Genomic DNA, 19,961 nt, shown 5'->3' with positions numbered 1-19,961 from the left:
GAAGTATTGCTGTGTTTATCAAATAAATGACAGTTTCTTGTTTATAAAAACAGTCGCTTTTTATTTGATAAATGGACATGGAGCGAAGAGAGAAGGGATAGCAGACAGAATGCAGTCAATACATCTTGCTCTTTGGTTGTGACTGCGTTTTTTCTTCAACTGGTCTATATTTATATTTGTTTGCATGCTTCATTTTTCATGTTGTTTTATTCCTTTGTGTACCATTTACATTTGCTTCATGTGTCATCGTTTAAAAATCAGGTCGTCTTTTGTTATTCACTTGCTCTCTCAGGTAATTTGAATTCATCGGACTACTGTTCTCATCTTGAGTGTGATTTTTCACAACGTTGCCGTTGATGTAACCTCCGATATTCTCCAGGTGTATCTTATTGAACTCGGGAACTTGGGCAGAATTTTGAGTGGAACCCTTTATTTACTTCATGGGGGTAGCATGCTTTTGTTCCGTCAGCCATGACTGGCCAAATTCCGTCCAAATTTCCGAGTTCGAGAAGGTACACTTGAAGAAGGTAGGATGTTACATCGACCGAAACGTTGTGAAAATCACACTCAAGATGAGAACAGTAGTCCTATGAACCCAAATACGAATAACCAATCCTCATCTCAAAAATTCAGGAATCTTTCTCAGGTAGTTCGGCATTGCCTGGGAATTTTATTACTTCAATTCATATTTTTGCATGTTTCTGCATTGCCTGTCTCTCATTATTTAACAAAGGTAAAACATTGTTGCTTACTTTAAATTTCAGTTTTGTTTGGAAAGAAAATCCTATTTTTTTTTATATAGTGGTGATTGTGACCACATGATTGACGCTTTGGCCAGTGTTGAAATCAAGCGCCAAATTCGGACAAACACGATTAAAACCTCTGCAGTGAACGCACACAAATGCAAGTTCACATCATAATGTCTTAATTTTAATCATTGTAAAGGTACATACAAGTGGTGCAAAATTGTTCAGGGAATTAGTTTTACCCGTCCTGGGACGGGTACTATTCCAGGTATATTTATATTTATAGCTTTAATCCAATTGATTTTTTTTAATATTATAAAATGGATGAGAATAAACAAAAATTCTCTTTAAAATCAATTTATTGACTAAAAATCAATAAGAATTCGATTTTAATTGTAAAATCAAATGTTAACATTAAATCTTAAAAAAATTCTGATATCATCATCATGTTTTAGATGCTAAACTGTATGAACTAAAACGTTGTTTTAAATTTGAGTTTTCATTTTGTTTGGAAACAAAATCCCTTTTTGTAAGCGAGATCAATATCCAAATATATATATATATATATATATATATAGTAATTTATAAAATATATATGGCGATTAAGCTACACTGTGCATAAGCCTGACGAATCCTATAGTTGGATGAAACGCAGAATATTCAGTGTAGCTTAATCGCCATATATATTTTATAAATTACTAACTAGCTCTACCTGCGTATTGAGCACTTTTGAAGTAAATACTTAAAGTTTACGCATAAATCTATACTTTCGTATATTAAATTTATGTGAATAAATGAAGTAGTTATATATATATATATATATATATATATATATATATATGTCTGTAGGTATTAAAAAATTATTACTATTTTTTTTTTTTTAATATATATATAAATTAATAAAAAAAAGTCATGCATATAAATTAAATATATCTACTAGTTTCCAAATGATAACTAATGATATATATATATGTGTGTGTGTGTGTGTGTGTATGTATGTATGAGATATATATAGAGAGGAATACCCATATCAGAAGAGGTGAAAAAATAAAAATCCCCAAATGAAAAGCTTTGCAACAATATGAAGTTTCTTTTAAAAAATTTTTTTCAAAGTCTGTGGTTCAATAGGAAAATCAAGTATCAGTGTTTGAATATGTTGTCTGTGCAGGCCATCGAAAGTGAGATCAATATCTCTCTCTATATATATATCAACAAGGCAGGCATAGGAGGTCAATTGGGTTTCTGTGTGTCTCAGAGATGGATGAGCTGTTAGGTCCAAAGTTGATGGCCTGTTTATGTTCAGTTGAAAGATAGGTTTATCCTGATTTGCAAATCTGTCGTCTGATTGAAGAAATTAAGTATTAGTGTGACTTGTCAGACTAAAACATTGTTGTTTGTTTAAAACTTGAGTTTTAATTTTGTTTGGAAAGAAAATCCTTTTTGTTACAACTAGTGATGGTACGATTCGAATATTTTTCGTGATTCTGATACAATTACCGATTCCGTACTAAATTCCCGATTCTGATTCTTTATAAATCTCTAAATATTTAACTGTATAGTTGTATTCTTTCTGATTACCGTAAAAACACGTTAAATGTGCAAATATTTTCCTGAGCGTAAACATATACTTATGGAGGACGATCTACCGATTTTAGCTGGACTGGTGGTTTAAAATCAATAAATATTTATTATTTTATCATTATTACCAGCAATGGAAGATTCTGGTTTAAACAAAATCAAATAAAGAAGACACTTAAAAGAATCGTTTTGGCATCGGAAAATTGATACAATTTTTCTGATGCCGATTCCTTCAAACATTCCGATTTTTCCGATTCTCGATTTTGATTAATTGTCCCAATGCTAGTTACAACAGTGACTGCGATCACATGATTGACGCCACAACCAGTGTCGAAATCAAGCATCGAATTCAGACGAAGGCAATGAACAGATTAAAAGATGATTGTGCATTGAATGCATAAAAAATTCAGGTTAACATAACTACGATAACTTTTCAAGATTAAATATGATGAGGATGCTCATCAACGTTGCTAAGCAGGTTTGTCGAGGATATTTACGTCGAGGGGGCACAAGGGCAATGAGTTCATCAGAACACATTCCATTAAAATATTTGTAAAACAGATACAGGGATACAACATTGTGGCGATGGGACAGGGGTTGGGGTTTAGTTGACAAAGTGGGATATATTAGATTGAAAACCCTTTTTTTTTAATTCTGTCCAAGAGGGAGAGACAAGTGGTAGAGGCACAGGATACTCTTAGGTATGAATAGTTTTCTAGCTCGATAGAGGAAACCCAAATTCTTTGCAATGTCTTCAATGTATTTGTTCCAGTTGAGAAAAACGTTGATGAGGATGCTCATCAACGTTTTTCTCAACTACGTAATAATCTTGTGATATGATGATGAGGATGTACCATCATTTTTGCATTCTTTGATCCTATTAACTCTAATTTTTTTGGATGCAAAATGTCCACTCATCACATAAGACTTGTATTTACAGACCACATTTTAAATTGTTCTTGATGTTTTCTTTTGCAATTCAGGACAGGAAAACAAATGAACACATATCTAAAGAAACGGTAGAAACACTAGAAGATGACCTCCGATCTGTAGTGGAATGGGGACATAAATGGATGGTCACGTTCAATGCTGCCAAGACTAAACTAGTTTCCTTCAATAATTACAAGAAACCTTCTCTACCACCAATAGCAATGGCCAATAACTCTTTATCTGAAAGTACATCTTTTAAACTCCTCGGCCTAACGCTCACAAGAAAAATGAGTTGGAACAATTACATTGAGAGTATCGCCAGGACCGCTGCGAGGAAGGTGGGTTCTCTCTACCGTGCTAGAAAGATACTAACGCCCGAAAGTATCCTGTACTTCTATAAGACCACCATTCGCCCATGTATGGGGTATTGTTGTCATATTTGGGCTGGTGCATCTGCCACTAGTCTCTCGCTCCTAGATAAGGTTCAAAAGAGAGTCACCAATCTGATAGGTCCTGAACTGTCATCTAAACTTCAGCCTCTGTCCCATCGACGAAACGTTGCATCGCTCTTCCTGTTCTACAAGTACTTTAATGGTGAATGCTCTGACGAACTGCAAGCACTTGTGCCCCCACGACGTAAATACCCCCGAAAAACCCGACAAGCAGCTAAATCCCACCCCTTCATAGTAGAGATCCCTAGATGTAAGAGAGCCTTCTACTGTAGTAGTTTCTTCCCCAGAACAGCTAGACTTTAGAATTCCCTTCCGGGTCCCTGCTTCCCCAACTGTACTGACATGCAGAAGTTCAAGTGTAACATGAACTGACAACTTGCTGCTCAACTCCCTACACAGTACTCCTGATGCCTATGTCCCTGATAGTAGCCCCCTACAACAAAGTGGCAATGTGCCTTGTTTGGGGTGAAAATGTAATAAAAAAATACACTCCTTGGATCTTCTAGGACTACCACTAACGATCTCCTGTAGTATTTGCCGAATAAATTTGTGTTCTAATGACGTCAGAATATCTCTTAAATTTTCTTATGAATTTTGAATATCTCTTACATCTGCTTTTCAGGTATTTTGTTGTAATACATCTTTCTGTTAGTTCCTTATATTAAGTTATTTTATTTTTCAAGATTATATAAAAATCATGTTATGCCCAAAGTTTCACGTTCGTTCAAGCAAAGAAAATATTAGAATCTTACATATAAAAATCATACAAAGCATGTAATCTAAAAATAAAAAAAGTAGAAATAGTTTTTGCAATTATAATTTCAAACATTTTTTCTATTTTTATTTTTACAATTTACGATACTTTATTTTCATAAAAAAAAGCCGAAATAAATTTTCCTTTTTTTTTACTACTGAAAACTATCTTTAGTAAATGTGTTTTTTTGTTTAAACAAAATAATACATTTCCATTAACATTCAATTAAAAATAATGGATTCATTACATTCTGTGATCATTATTTTATAAATACTGGAAATTTCATTAAAATTGGTTAATTTCCTGATTTTTAATGAATTTTTAAGTAAAGGGATGGTGTCCAAATGTTTATACGTTTTGAGCATCGTCCATTGATTTTGCACGTACATAATGTTTTTTTTTATTTTCCTATGCGTTAAATATTTTTGAAACTTTTTCGCTCCTGACATTAGTCTCACTTATCTTTGTTAGCGTAAATCTTATTATCGTTGCAAATTACTTCTTGGAACATCTTGTTTGTTTGTGCGCTGACAATGGGTTTAGGAACCTGTCGCGTTAGATGCAGCTTTAATATCCAAACATTTCTTCTATTATGACCTGACAAGCCCTCCCGCCTTCTGACGACTCCTCCCTGCCGAGAACGGATAAACGCCTGCCTCCTTTCTCTATTCACAGATGCGAGATGAGAATCATTTTCATTTTTTTCTCACTATGATCTCCGCGCATCTTCCATTAAAGGAAAAAAAAACAAAAAAAATGACGGCTGCTCTCTTTGAGACTTCTTCGCATTCTTCTATTGTTGGCGATTGTGTGGTATCAGCGCAGCGGTATGCAATATGGTGATCTAATATGAAAAAAAAGTGAACGAAACTTCATAATATTTTTATCTTTTTATAATTTTGTTTCTTCAATACTGCAGTTATGTCGCGATTTCATAACAGTTCATTTTTCAAGTGAACTAACTTTTAAATATACTTTAAGTTACTTTGCTTTGTAAGTATACTAGCAGTTCAACCCGGCTTTGCTTGGACCCTATGTACTGTTCATAATTTTATGTACATATATATGTGTGTGTGTGTGTGTTAAAAAGTTTGACTCGTGTCCAGGGAATCCAGCTAGCTTCCGTACATAAATATCTGATTTACCTCTGCACTCCATGTTTAAAAAGGAAGTGTCCTCTATAGTATCAGATCTGACCGAATGGTTAATTGTAGGCATAGACCAATTCATACCATCTAAAAAATTCCAACAAAAACCTAACAGCCAGCCATGGTTCTCCCCAGAATGTGCTGCTGCTATCGCGCACAGAAATCACTTTTTCCATAGCTACCAACGTAATAGATGCACTGAGACTAAAGCTGCTTTCAGGACTGCCAGCAACCACTGTAAAAGAATAATAAAAAATGCAAGAGAGCTATATGCCCAGTCTGTTAAATCCAAGGTAGCTGATCAGCGGCTTGGTTCCCACCAGTTTTGGCAAATAACAAATAGGATCCTGAACAGAAGTGTGCGTTCTATCCCAACCATTATCAATGGACCAGAGGTCATCTCGTCAGCATCAGATAAGGCCAAACTATTTGCAAAGAACTTTACAGCTAATTCTGCCCCATGCGACGATGGCCATCAACTCCCCATATTTCCTCCTATAACACAGAACAAGCTAGGTAACATACAAATATCCGTGCATGAGGTCGCCAAGCTAATCAAGAACCTAGATTCCAGTAAAGCAACTGGCCCTGATGGCATCCCAATTATAGTGTTAAAAAAGCTTCAACCAGAACTTGCTCCCATACTTAAGAAACTGTTTAAGCGCTGCCTTAAGGAGAAGTGCTTTCCGACTCCCTGGAAGACCTCATCAGTTTGCCCTGTATTTAAGAATTCAGGTGATAAGTCATCTCCCTCTCAGTACAGACCAATAAGTCTCCTGTGTGTTATGAGTAAGTTGCTGGAATCCATATTAAATAGAGAAATAGTCAACCACCTCAGCAGGAATAACCTTCTTAGTGACACACAATATGGTTTCCGCTCTGCAAGATCTACCGCGGATGTGCTGACGGTTATATCCCACAGGATTAGTGAATCTCTTGACAAAGGCTTCCTTTCTAGGGCAATTGCGCTTGACATATCGAAGGCCTTCGACAAGGTATGGCATAAGGGTCTACTTCACAAGATTTCCAGCTACGGTATAACTGGAAATGTTTTCTCAATCATTAAATCATTTCTCTCCGATAGGCTCATAAGAGTAGTGGTAGATGGACAAAAATCGGAGGCCTGCAATATAAATGCTGGAGTCCCTCAGGGGTCAATCCTAGGCCCAACTCTCTTCCTGATCTACATCAATGACCTCCCTAAACACATACTTAAATCATTCGTTGACATCTATGCTGATGACACGACCATCTACGGCAACACATCAAAGGCTGTAAATGACAAAGTTCTCTCTGATTCTCTCTCCTCTGATCTCGAGCGCGTGGTTCAGTGGGGGAAGATGTGGCTGGTTACCTTTTAATGCATCCAAAACCAAACTCCTATCTTTCCGTCATCAACGCTCTGATCCCCATCTGGCATCAATTGTGATGGATGGCTCTCGTCTGAGTGAGGCCCCATGTTTTGACAAGCTTCTGGGCTTGACCTTTACTCCTGATCTGAAATGGAACACGTACATCAAGTCTGTTGCCAAGGTCGCTGGAAAGATGGTGGGATCCTTCTACCGCTCCAGAAGATATCTCACTACTGATGCAATTCTCTATCTATATAAAAGCCAAGTACGTCCAAGGATGGAATACTGTTGCCATATCTGGGCAGGAGCTGCAAAAAACAGCCTATCCTGCCTTGACAGAGTACAAAATAGACTTCGTGGCTTAGTGGGGGATGCCCTTTTCTCTACCCTGCAACCTCTCTCCCACAGAAGAGACGTTGCGAGCCTATCCTTGTTTTATCGTTATTTCCATGACAGGTGCTCATCTGAACTCCAATCTCTGGTCCCCCCTCGCCAATCTTTCACGAAAAACACCCGTCTAGCTGAATCCACTGTGAAAAATTTCCCCCACTCTTTATCTGTGCCTAGATCAAAACGTGGATTCCATGAACAAAGCTTCTTTCTTAGAACTGCACGCCTGTGGAACTCTGTTCCATCTGCCTGCTTCCCACCGGACTACAACTTGGATGTGTTCAAGTCCAATGTTAACAAATTCCTAATGAACCGCCCCCTTAAGTAAACACTTCATCAAATCTCCACACTAACGTAATGTACTTGCAATAACCCTTATCCCTGAGTGGCCTCCGGGCCTTGATAAGTGGTGATCACTGTGTAAAAAAAAAAAAAAAAAAAAAAATCCACATCTAAAATTTCAAGTATTTAGACCCAAAATTGGCAGCGAAGTTTGGTACAGTCTGCAAAGGTCACCTCTTTCAACTTTGACCTCTTGGCAGCAAAATTTTCGCCCAAAAAACTGATTAAAAAGCTTGCTGCATGTCTGAATACCCTTTATGTAAAATTTCAAATGTTTAGACTAAAAATTGGCTGAGTAGTTTGGTAGACCGCAGAGGTAAAAATTTTTAATTTTAACCCCTTAATATTTATTGTTTTGGGCTCAAATCAAATTAAAACGTTTGATCCATGTCCAAGTAACCTACATCTAAAATTTCAAGTGTTGAAATCCAAAATTGGCGGATGAGTTTGATAGTTTTTGAAGGTCAAATCGTTGAACTTTGACCCCTTGACAGCCCAATTTTTGGCCAAAAACCAATTAAAAAGATTTTCCCAAATCTTAATGCCCCTTATGTCAAATCTCGAGTCTATAGACTGAAAATTGACAGAGTAGTTTGGTAGGGAAATGTACACACACACACAATTTCACTTTTCTAGGTATGTCGATTATATTTCTTTTTTATCTGTCTGTCCGTCGGTGCCACTTTATTGGAAACTACTGGGCTGATCCGGTTGAAATTTAGCATGGACCTTTGTATGCATTGAACTATGCATTATGATATCCTTTCGATGCACGGATAATAAGGATTGATAGTAAGGATAGATTAGTAGAGGATAGAAATTTGATGGAACATAATATACAATTCTTTTTCTTTTCTAACACCATTTTCAAACCTATATTTTAGTGTGGGGACGATTAATCGGAATAGAGAATCTGAAAAATCGAAACTTTTTGTGGATATCAGATTCAGTATCAGAATCTTGTCAAACTCGGGAATCTGGGCAAGAATTTTGAATGGAAACCCTTAATTAATCCATAGGAGTAGCATGTTCTTGTTCCCTCAGCCATGATTTGATAAAAAGGTTGTTCAAAATTTTGTGCAGATTCCTGAGTTCAACAAGATGCACCTGAAGAAGGCTGGAGGTTACATTCCTCAAAATTTTGTGAAGATAGCACTCAAGATTGGCTATTGTATGGTTTTAACTTGCCAACATATTTTTACTTTTCTCTGCACATGTCAGAATTCAATTCATTTCTTCAAATCGTTCAATATTAAACTAGCGGGACCTGTGGAAATACTACAGCAGATTCTTTCATACGTAATATATTGATGTTGACATTCTGTGATGTTCAGTATAGAGACGCCCTGATATTATTATAGCTCTTTTGTTAAAACTGCAAAAGTATTTACCCAAGCTAGCAGGGACGCCTGGCGGAGGCCAATCATAAAAGATACTTAAATATGATATTTTGATTTATGCAGATTTCTTATACATTATTATAGAGTCAATTTTCTATCAATTCTTATATATTGTAAAGTTGTGATTTCAAAAATATATCCATATGACTTGGGTGCATCAGCTATAGTCAAAACCGAAACCAAAACTTATGAAGAATTCTTGGTAAAATTATTTATGATAAGGAATAGAATGGCATAACAATCAAACGACAGTCACTCGGAAGAAAAAAGATGTAAGTGTGACACACAATATAAAACAAACGCTATTGCATTAATATATAGATAATTGCATGAAACAGGTGCTGTCAAGAATCTAGCATTTCACCATACTTAAAGAAATAAATGGATAGGAGTAAACCTACATCTTCCCTTGATGAAACCAACTTTGCAATTGGTGACATACTTTTGGAAGTGGTCTCCACTTTTTATTGGAAATTTGTCAGTTTTATTTGGGTTTTTAATGCTGTAAAGATTATAACAGTTTTGTCCCTTGAACCGTATGTGAAGAGTTGCCACCCTTGTTTGGGTTTAGGTGATGTGTCATTTAAGTAACTTAATAATAATGTTTGAATAACTTGAAGTTATATCTCCTTTGTTTGTTTATATAAAAACTAGTGTTTACATGTAATCATTCTCTTCGTGTCCGATCATATAAATAAAACCAGGCGTATCTTTCTTCTCCGTCTGTGTGTGTAAAACTAAAACATGTTACGTTGTTAATTGATTTATCTTTTGTTAACCGTTGATATGACTTCCAATATAAAGTTTATTTGAAACAAGCAAGGTATTTTTTTTTTAATTTAATTCATAATTAACCATCAAAGGTTATTAATTAACTAATTAATTAACCTACAGCTTTTGCTATCTAGGAAACATGGTAGGCAACCATGGCGGGTATACAGATGTTATCACAACCAGGAAACAATTCGCAGGGAAAAAGTTCAGAGAGCTCTTTCCCATTCTGATGAACAAAACCATATCCCTGAAATCCCATAGATAGGTCTTTGTTACTGGTGTTCGAGGAGTCATACTTCATGCTACCAAAACTTGGGCTGTTATTGCTTATGATACAAACAGACTTGTGAGAAACGACAACGTCATGGGAAGATGGATCTGCTCTTCAAAAATGTACAAGAGATGCATGGATGATGTGAGAGAACATTTTGGCATCCTTTATCTTAAGTTATCTTGGCGCATAGAAAATTGAGATGGTTTGGAAATGTGAAGAAAACGGATGAAAACCTTTGGCAATAAAGTATGTTGTCCTTTGATGGCTAAGGCAAATAATGCGGCCGGTGAAAGAAGTGATGGCTGGACAACGCCAAATATATTTGTTGCGTTTTTAATGTGAATTGTTCTATTTACAAACAAAATAGTCGTTAGCATTTAAAGTGTGTATAGCATTTATCATAGTGTATGGAGTGAGTGAAATATAGTTTTTTTTATTCAGAAATAGAACAAAAACATTCATTTCACATTGCAAACACAACAAATGTTTTCAAATATTGTACTCCAAATCAATCACCCCGAGAAAATCTTAAAATAAAGACGGAACGTTGATGGACATATAATTTTAGTTTGTTCGTTTTCCATCTTTCCATTATGTTGGAATATTATTTCCATAATTTTCATATATTTATTTGTATATATTAGTGATGAGGCGATTCCAATATTTTTGCCTGATTCCAATACAGTTACTGATTCCACACTAAATTTCCGATTCCGATACAATTACCGATTCTAATTCTTTATAAGTCTCTAAATATTTAACTATAAAATTGTTATTTTGTGCCGATTACTGTAAAACCTATCTTAAATGTGCGTATATTTTCTCAAACGTAAAACCACACTCGTGGGGTGGGGTGATCTATATATTTTAGTTTTAATGGAATCTAAAATCAATAACTATTTATTTTATTATTACTACCGGCAGTGAAAGATTTTTTGAAAACAAAATAAATAAAAAATATTAAAAGAATCGTTTTTGGCATCGGAAAATAGGCACAAATTTTCCCGGTTCCGATACCCCCAAAAGTTCTGATTTTTCTGATTCCGATTTATCGTCCCAACACTAGTGTGTGTGTGTGTGTGTGTGTATATATATATATATATATATATATATATATATATATATATATATATATATATTAAAAGAAATTTCCGTACTTATTATGTTTATTTAAAATGTTATAAGGATTCAATTCAATCTGTCGACGGTTTAATCTCTAATCTTTGTAAACTCAAATTAGCCAAATCTTCAATAATCTTTTGGAGTTTTCTCTATTTCTTATCTAATTTCCCAGTTTCATGATAATAGAATTCAAGGTAGTATCTTTATTATACCATAAAAGTTGTCACCGTGACATTTTATATACAATACAAGGAAAGGCTACTAATTCTCTATCTCCTTCTCTCTTCCTCTCCTTCTCTCTTTCTCCACTCATTTCTTTCTCCTCTTTCTGTGTCACTCTCTCAAATAATGAAACTAATTGTGGTTTTCGTATTTTTCTTTTTATCCTTTCATGACGTTGGAAATGTTACTTAAGAAATTATTATTTACAATATAAGATCATTAAAGTTCCTGACCTATATGTATACCCCAAAGAGCTTCGCCACATGATTAAGAACAAAATTCTGCCACTGTTAACCCATGAACGCGAATTACAACAAGCATGATAATTAATCATAGTTCAGTAACATCTGTATTTTTCAGAGATATTTAGAATAAGTCATAAAGATTAGAGTATCTTTCAAATATTAAACTTACTGTTTGATAAGTATTAGCAACACTGATGTCTCAGTTTTTAATGTGATAAGTATTAGCAACACTGATGTCTCAGTTTTTAATGTGATAAGTATTAGCAACACTGATGTCTCAGTTTTTAATGTGATAAGTATTAGCAACACTGATGTCTCAGTTTTTAATGTGATAAGTATTAGCAACACTGATGTCTCAGTTTTTAATGTGATAAGTATTAGCAACACTGATGTCTCAGTTTTTAATGTGATAAGTATTAGCAACACTGATGTCTCAGTTTTTAATGTGATAAGTATTAGCAACACTGATGTCTCAGTTTTTAATGTGATAAGTATTAGCAACACTGATGTCTCAGTTTTTAATGTGATAAGTATTAGCAACACTGATGTCTCAGTTTTTAATGTGATAAGTATTAGCAACACTGATGTCTCAGTTTTTAATGTGATAAGTATTAGCAACACTGATGTCTCAGTTTTTAATGTGATAAGTATTAGCAACACTGATGTCTCAGTTTTTAATGTGATAAGTATTAGCAACACTGATGTCTCAGTTTTTAATGTGATAAGTATTAGCAACACTGATGTCTCAGTTTTTAATGTGATAAGTATTAGCAACACTGATGTCTCAGTTTTTAATGTGATAAGTATTAGCAACACTGATGTCTCAGTTTTTAATGTGATAAGTATTAGCAACACTGATGTCTCAGTTTTTAATGTGATAAGTATTAGCAACACTGATGTCTCAGTTTTTAATGTGATAAGTATTAGCAACACTGATGTCTCAGTTTTTAATGTGATAAGTATTAGCAACACTGATGTCTCAGTTTTTAATGTGATAAGTATTAGCAACACTGATGTCTCAGTTTTTAATGTGATAAGTATTAGCAACACTGATGTCTCAGTTTTTAATGTGATAAGTATTAGCAACACTGATGTCTCAGTTTTTAATGTGATAAGTATTAGCAACACTGATGTCTCAGTTTTTAATGTGATAAGTATTAGCAACACTGATGTCTCAGTTTTTAATGTGATAAGTATTAGCAACACTGATGTCTTAGTTTTTAATGTGATAAGTATTAGCAACACTGATGTCTCAGTTTTTAATGTGATAAGTATTAGCAACACTGATGTCTCAGTTTTTAATGTGATAAGTATTAGCAACACTGATGTCTCAGTTTTTAATGTGATAAGTATTAGCAACACTGATGTTTCAGTTTTTAATGTGATAAGTATTAGCAACACTGATGTCTCAGTTTTTAATGTGATAAGTATTAGCAACACTGATGTCTAAGTTTTTAATGTGATAAGTATTAGCAACACTGATGTCTCAGTTTTTAATGTGATAAGTATTAGCAACACTGATGTCTCAGTTTTTAATGTGATAAGTATTAGCAACACTGATGCCTCAGTTTTTAATGTGATAAGTATTAGCAACACTGATGCCTCAGTTTTTAATGTGATAAGTATTAGCAACACTGATGTCTTAGTTTTTAATGTGATAAGTATTATCAACACTGATGTCTCAGTTTTTAATGTGATAAGTATTAGCAACACTGATGTCTCAGTTTTTAATGTGATAAGTATTAGCAACACTGATGCCTCAGTTTTTAATGTGATAAGTATTAGCAACACTGATGCTTCAGTTTTTAATGTGATAAGTATTAGCAACACTGATGCCTCAGTTTTTAATGTGATAAGTATTAGCAACACTGATGTCTCAGTTTTTAATGTGATAAGTATTAGCAACACTGATGCCTCAGTTTTTAATGTGATAAGTATTAGCAACACTGATGCCTCAGTTTTTAATGTGATAAGTATTAGCAACACTGATGTCTTAGTTTTTAATGTGATAAGTATTAGCAACACTGATGTCTCAGTTTTTAATGTGATAAGTATTAGCAACACTGATGTCTCAGTTTTTAATGTGATAAGTATTAGCAACACTGATGTCTCAGTTTTTAATGTGATAAGTATTAGCAACACTGATGCTTCAGTTTTTAATGTGATAAGTATTAGCAACACTGATGCCTCAGTTTTTAATGTGATAAGTATTAGCAACACTGATGTCTCAGTTTTTAATGTGATAAGTATTAGCAACACTGATGCCTCAGTTTTTAATGTGATAAGTATTAGCAACACTGATGCCTCAGTTTTTAATGTGATAAGTATTAGCAACACTGATGTCTTAGTTTTTAATGTGATAAGTATTAGCAACACTGATGTCTCAGTTTTTAATGTGATAAGTATTAGCAACACTGATGTCTCAGTTTTTAATGTGATAAGTATTAGCAACACTGATGCCTCAGTTTTTAATGTGATAAGTATTAGCAACACTGATGCCTCAGTTTTTAATGTGATAAGTATTAGCAACACTGATGTCTCAGTTTTTAATGTGATAAGTATTAGCAACACTGATGTCTCAGTTTTTAATGTGATAAGTATTAGCAACGCTGATGTCTCAGTTTTTAATGTGATAAGTATTAGCAACGCTGATGCCTCAGTTTTTAATGTGATAAGTATTAGCAACGCTGATGCCTCAGTTTTTAATGTGATAAGTATTAGCAACGCTGATGCCTCAGTTTTTAATGTGATAAGTATTAGCAACGCTGATGCCTCAGTTTTTAATGTGATAAGTATTAGCAACGCTGATGTCTCAATTTTAGTTTGATAAGTATTAGCAACACTGATAAATCAATTAATCATTAGATTCTCTATAGTGCAGCGTAGGCTACAATATATTTTGAACTAAGACTGCAGGGTAGCATATGATGATTTCTCCTGGTAGAACACGGTGGATCCCCAACTATAACAGTGTATCAATCTGTTTGATTGAAGAATATCGATGACAATAAAAGTATGGGAGGGGGTAGAACATTCGTTAATCCTTATTAAATTCTGTACAAAGTCGGGTCTACCTGCTAGTAGTAAATAAACTGAACGTTTTTGTCAAAACATATATATATATATATATATATATATATATATATATATATATATATATACCAATATGTTATCAAAGAATATATCTTTAACAAAGTAAAACTTATCACAATAAGAAAAGCTTATTAAGAGGAGCAAACAAATGTTATTAATCTAGTTTTTTTTTTTTTTATCTAGAGTTGCATTTTGTATTATTCATCTCTTCTGATGAGAAGAATTTAGCTTCAAAATTCCATGGCCTAAAAAGGTTTCTTTTTTTTCTTAATTTTCCCATTTTACATTTCCTTATTGTTCTGATGATGTTATAAACTTATATAACTTTTATTCCCCATCTTTCATTTAGTATATATATATTGCATTTACAATGACTTTTTATAATTCCTTTTGAGGGAATTTTCTGAAAAAAAATGTTATCTATTAAAATCCTTTATTATTTTCTTTTTATTTATTCTATTTTTGATAATGTTTTTATTTTTTGTTCAGAAATGTTTCCTTCCAATAAATGGACTCCTTCGATTCGTTATCAATTCTTTTTCCAATCTCATCCACTTGCTTGCAATCTCCTACATACAAAGAATAGGATCGATTGTTAAAATAAAAGCCATCTTTCCAATTTCAACCATGCCTGCCCCCCCCTTTATCCTCTTTCCCTCCCTCTGCCCATTTGTTTACAAATAACTTTTCATTGGAAATTCTGCATAGATATGTATGGACCTCTAAGTACAGCATTCCCTGTGCAGTAATTTTACAGAATGGAACTTTACCGTTTCCCCACGGTCGTTCTCTCCAAATGATTGAACACGAGTTCCAAATCCAGTAAGCTTTTCAATTTGATTCGGAACCGGATTATACGAGGTGGGTTAGGGGAGAGTAGGGAAGCCATAAATAACGTTCAATATATTTTCAGTTGCGTTTAAGAACCGAAATTTCCCCAATTCCTCTTCCTGATTTATATGCCTTTGAGGCAAAAAAACAAATTCCGCCAAAGAAATAGTATTTTTTTGTGTTCTTTCCATTAGCCATGGGATACCGCTAGAGCATTGGCTGATAGCTGATAACCTTTAGGATCGTTTTAATATCCAAAAATGTTGCCCAAGGGAGAAGGAAATCTTGGCTTTTATGAAAGCATTTAGACGTATCAAAACAATGTAACATTTATTATTTAGGAGTTTGTGAACATTTCTAAACATTATTTCGCGAGGTTAATAGAAAAATATGAGAAAAATTAATCTGATCAAATATTTTATTAAATGATTAAAATCATTTTTTTTTTCCAGTTGGACGTTTCTTTTCAGAGAAGGTTTTTTAGTTTAGTTTTTTTCCTCTTCATTTTTCTAAGCTATGAAGAGAAAAAATAGTTTTAAATCTATATATACAAAAATACATGGGTTTGTTTTGTCTCTCTCTCTCTCTCTCTATATATATATATATATAGTGGCCTGGAAAAGGCCACAGGGAGACAACCGAAGCAGCAAAACTGAAGCTGGCTTGCAAGACACTATATATACAAATGTAGGCAAATTTGTGCATATTTTATTGGTTTGAAAATATAGTTTCTTTTTTACCAATTGTCATAAAATTTTAACCATAGAATAGTATTATAATCTTCAAAAAGCCTGCATTTTCATGTTGTTTCGTTTCCATAGAACCAAAGATATGAGCATTTCAATATTCAATTTGGCTACCAGTATGTATATATATATATATATATATATATATATATATATATATATATATATATATATATATAGTGTTATAATGGAATAAATCCAGAGGAAATCCGGGTATGAGAGCTCAATGTGGTAAACAGAGCAATAAGAGCAACTCATAATAATAAAATATTAAACAACTCTAATAGAAATAAGGCGACAGTAGACAAATGTAACTGCCAAGTGAAAAATAACTGCCCACTGGACGGTAATTGTAAAGTTGAGTGCGTGGTTTATAAGGCCACGATCCACCCAGAAGTTAATAACAGGGACAAAAAAGTTTACTTCGGTATCTCCGCCGGAAGCTGGAAACAACGTTTTTATGACCACAAGCATTCTTTCAATAACCCAGAACTTAAGTATAAAACCGAGTTAGCTAAACAATGGTGGTTATTAAAAAATGAGAATCGATCCCCAGTGATTTCATGGTCAATCCTATGCCATTCGGACGTTCCAAACGGCTTTAAGCAGAGATGCAGTTTATGCCTCGAGGAAAAAATAAGAATCCTGAAGTACCAACACAGTAATCTCCTAAACAAACGAGATGAACTGATGGCCAGATGTAGACATAAATGTAAATTTAAAATAACCAATAACTCTAGATCCGACGAACAGAGAATTCTATAATGGTAAAGACACCGAATCTAACACCACTAGATTAATTACGATAAACCATCCTACCCCACCCCACTGGCAATTATAGTGTTGTCCGGTATATACTCGATAATAACTACTTTACGATTTGTTGTCCGAAATCTAAGCTAGGCATATATATATATATATATATATATATATATATATATTCCCCGAAGTACCTGGCTTATCCAAATTACTTATAAATAAATGAGATAGCCTTAAGATAATAATTTTTCTCTGCAGATAATACATTAGTTATTAAACTGAGTTAAGTCAAAAAGACCAAATACTAAAACTAGATATTATTAGATTTGATACAAATCAACACAAAAATATAATTATTTTACTTATTTCTTTATGCGTGCATGAGAATAATTTTGTTGTACGGAGTGAATAAAAGTATATATTAACCGAAACTAGATACGTCCTATCGAATTGGGGGCGATCAATATTACAATTTCCCACTTCTTAATCAATTAAGAATTGAAATATTAATTACAACGACCGCTATAATCACCAATAAAATTATTTACATGAAAATATATAAAATATTAAATACATAAGACTCAATTTTTAAATTCATAGTATTATATTACAAATACAATATTTAAATGAATTATAAGATAATATTTATTTCTAACTAATTTTTACATAATAACATACAGATAGTTTTAAAACTTTATATATAATATTCTTTTTATTTTTATTTTCTTATTTTTATTTATTTATTTTTTTATTTATTTTTTTTATTAATTTATTTATCTTTTAATAGACCTACTTTCCATGACTCAATTAACTATAGGACGCGTGTACAAACATCCAGTTTATTTCCCTTACTTTTCTCAGAGTTTCTAGACTAATATGACAGTTAAGATTAGATCACTGTATCCTCTCCTTTTCTTCCTCTTTTTTTCTTCTTTTTTCCATTACGCGCTGTTCTATTTCTTTCACTATATATCCGTATACTTTCGCCCCTTCTTCCTAGGTTAGTAAACGCGTGTCAAGGCATTTACATGTCATAACGTACATCTTAGAGGCGTGTGTGTGTGTATGTGGGTGTAGGTGTATGTATATGTGTTGCGTGTGTGTGTGTGTGTGTGTATCTATGGTTACATCGAGCTGCCGCTTATAAGTGTCTAATCTAATATTTTTATTTGTTATTTTTAATTTTTAATTTTTATTTTTTTAAATCCCTACCACCCTCTCTATAAATGTATTAAGTGGATTGCTACTACCACCACCTTTGGTTTTTTGAGGGTCGAAGCCCGATCTTTTCTTTTCTTTTTCAGTATCAAAAATGTAATTGTCTGATTTAGATGCTTGAAAATACCATAAGGTTGAAATAAATTATTGCATCGACAATTATGTAATTTCCGTGTTATAATTTATATATATATATATATATATATATATATATATATATATATATATATATGCTAATATAATAATGATACAATTATTAAATACCTACAGACACTAGTGTTTCATTGGTGCAAGGTGTCACGATTACCGCCGGCCGGGAGATGCGAACCTGATCATGAAGCCATCTCTGACTCCATTAGCAAGGACTAAATCCAAATTCACACACACACACACACACACAATATATACATAAACACATCACCTTTTTATAAGTTTCAAATCTTAGCGACTATTGATCAGAATTTAACAAATGAAGGCTCATTTGAAAGGTAATGACCTGAATTGGGTTAGGGTTATGTGATATTTGCCCTTAGGGTTGCACATTAAGGGGATCATCCATCATTCAGAGCCTATTTTTGACACTTTTTACAGCTATAAATTGTTTCAATCATAAGCTTTTTTTTCCTAGTTTTGCATATGAATTACAAAATATCTGACATTTCCTCAAATCCTCTGGCCTTGATGGAGAGGAGACTAAAACTTGCTGCAATGGTTTCAAATGATCTGAAATAACAGCAAGGGGAGACTTGATTCCAAATATTTATCATATTTTATGTCTTCCCTCTTTGGTCTTCATGCGTAAAGTAAATTATACTGTGTATAAGATTATTGCTATTATTTCTGATCATTTGAAACCATAGCAGCAAGTTTTAGCCTCTCTTCCAGAGGTTTGGCGGAATATATATAATATATAACATGAGTACTGTCGCGGGAACAATCAAGCAAAGGAAAGTAGTAAAAAATCTGAGTCTGTTTTTTTTAAGCGCAAATGAAACGCATTTATTCATGGTTTTTCCAAAATAACGCTTTTCAGTATTTTTCCAAAGTCTCTGTGCACACACTTTTTAAAAGTCTCTGTCTCTCCACCAATTATTTTGTTTCTTATATATTTACTTTATTATTTGATATTTTCATTTTTTTTTAAAATAAGTTTAATGCATTTTAGACGATTTTTTTGTTCATAACAGAAATTGAAACGGTGTACACTAGGAACTGCTAGTACATACTCACCAAATAAATTTGGGTGTTGCAACCTTTGCATACTAGAATCATATATAGTAATATTTAAAAACAATTCATTAAATAAACGACAAGTGACGATCCAAAATTGTTTGCATGGATCTAGATGTGTTTTGTCTTGTTGCATTTAAAGATAAATATGGGTAAATTTGATATACTTAAGGTAAGTACATTATATTTGTCAATTACAATAGAAAAAATGCGAGCATGAAAAGTAATATGGTTTAGTTTAAACATGGAAAAGTAAAGGACTAGTTGTTAAAACTGGAAAAGAAAAGGACAAGATATTCTAGTAAAAATATACTGAATTTATAACCTTAAAATATTGCAGCATAAAGAATTGATT

General features: G+C 33.4%; 1 protein-coding gene across 5 annotated transcripts in view; it reads left to right on the top strand.

The window, feature by feature from the left end:
* The window catches only part of LOC145296137 (alpha-(1,6)-fucosyltransferase-like), an 884,509-nt gene that overhangs the window by 119,785 nt on the left and 744,763 nt on the right, over window positions 1-19,961 (top strand). The window lies entirely within an intron of this gene.

This window comes from Euprymna scolopes, chromosome 16 (assembly GCF_053919585.1).
Source record: "Euprymna scolopes isolate OS-2025 chromosome 16, ASM5391958v1, whole genome shotgun sequence".
In the NCBI taxonomy this organism is placed as follows: Eukaryota; Metazoa; Mollusca; class Cephalopoda; order Sepiida; family Sepiolidae; genus Euprymna; species Euprymna scolopes.
The sequence above is the reverse complement of the archived record's forward strand: the minus strand, read 5'-3'. Positions and strand labels throughout refer to the sequence as shown.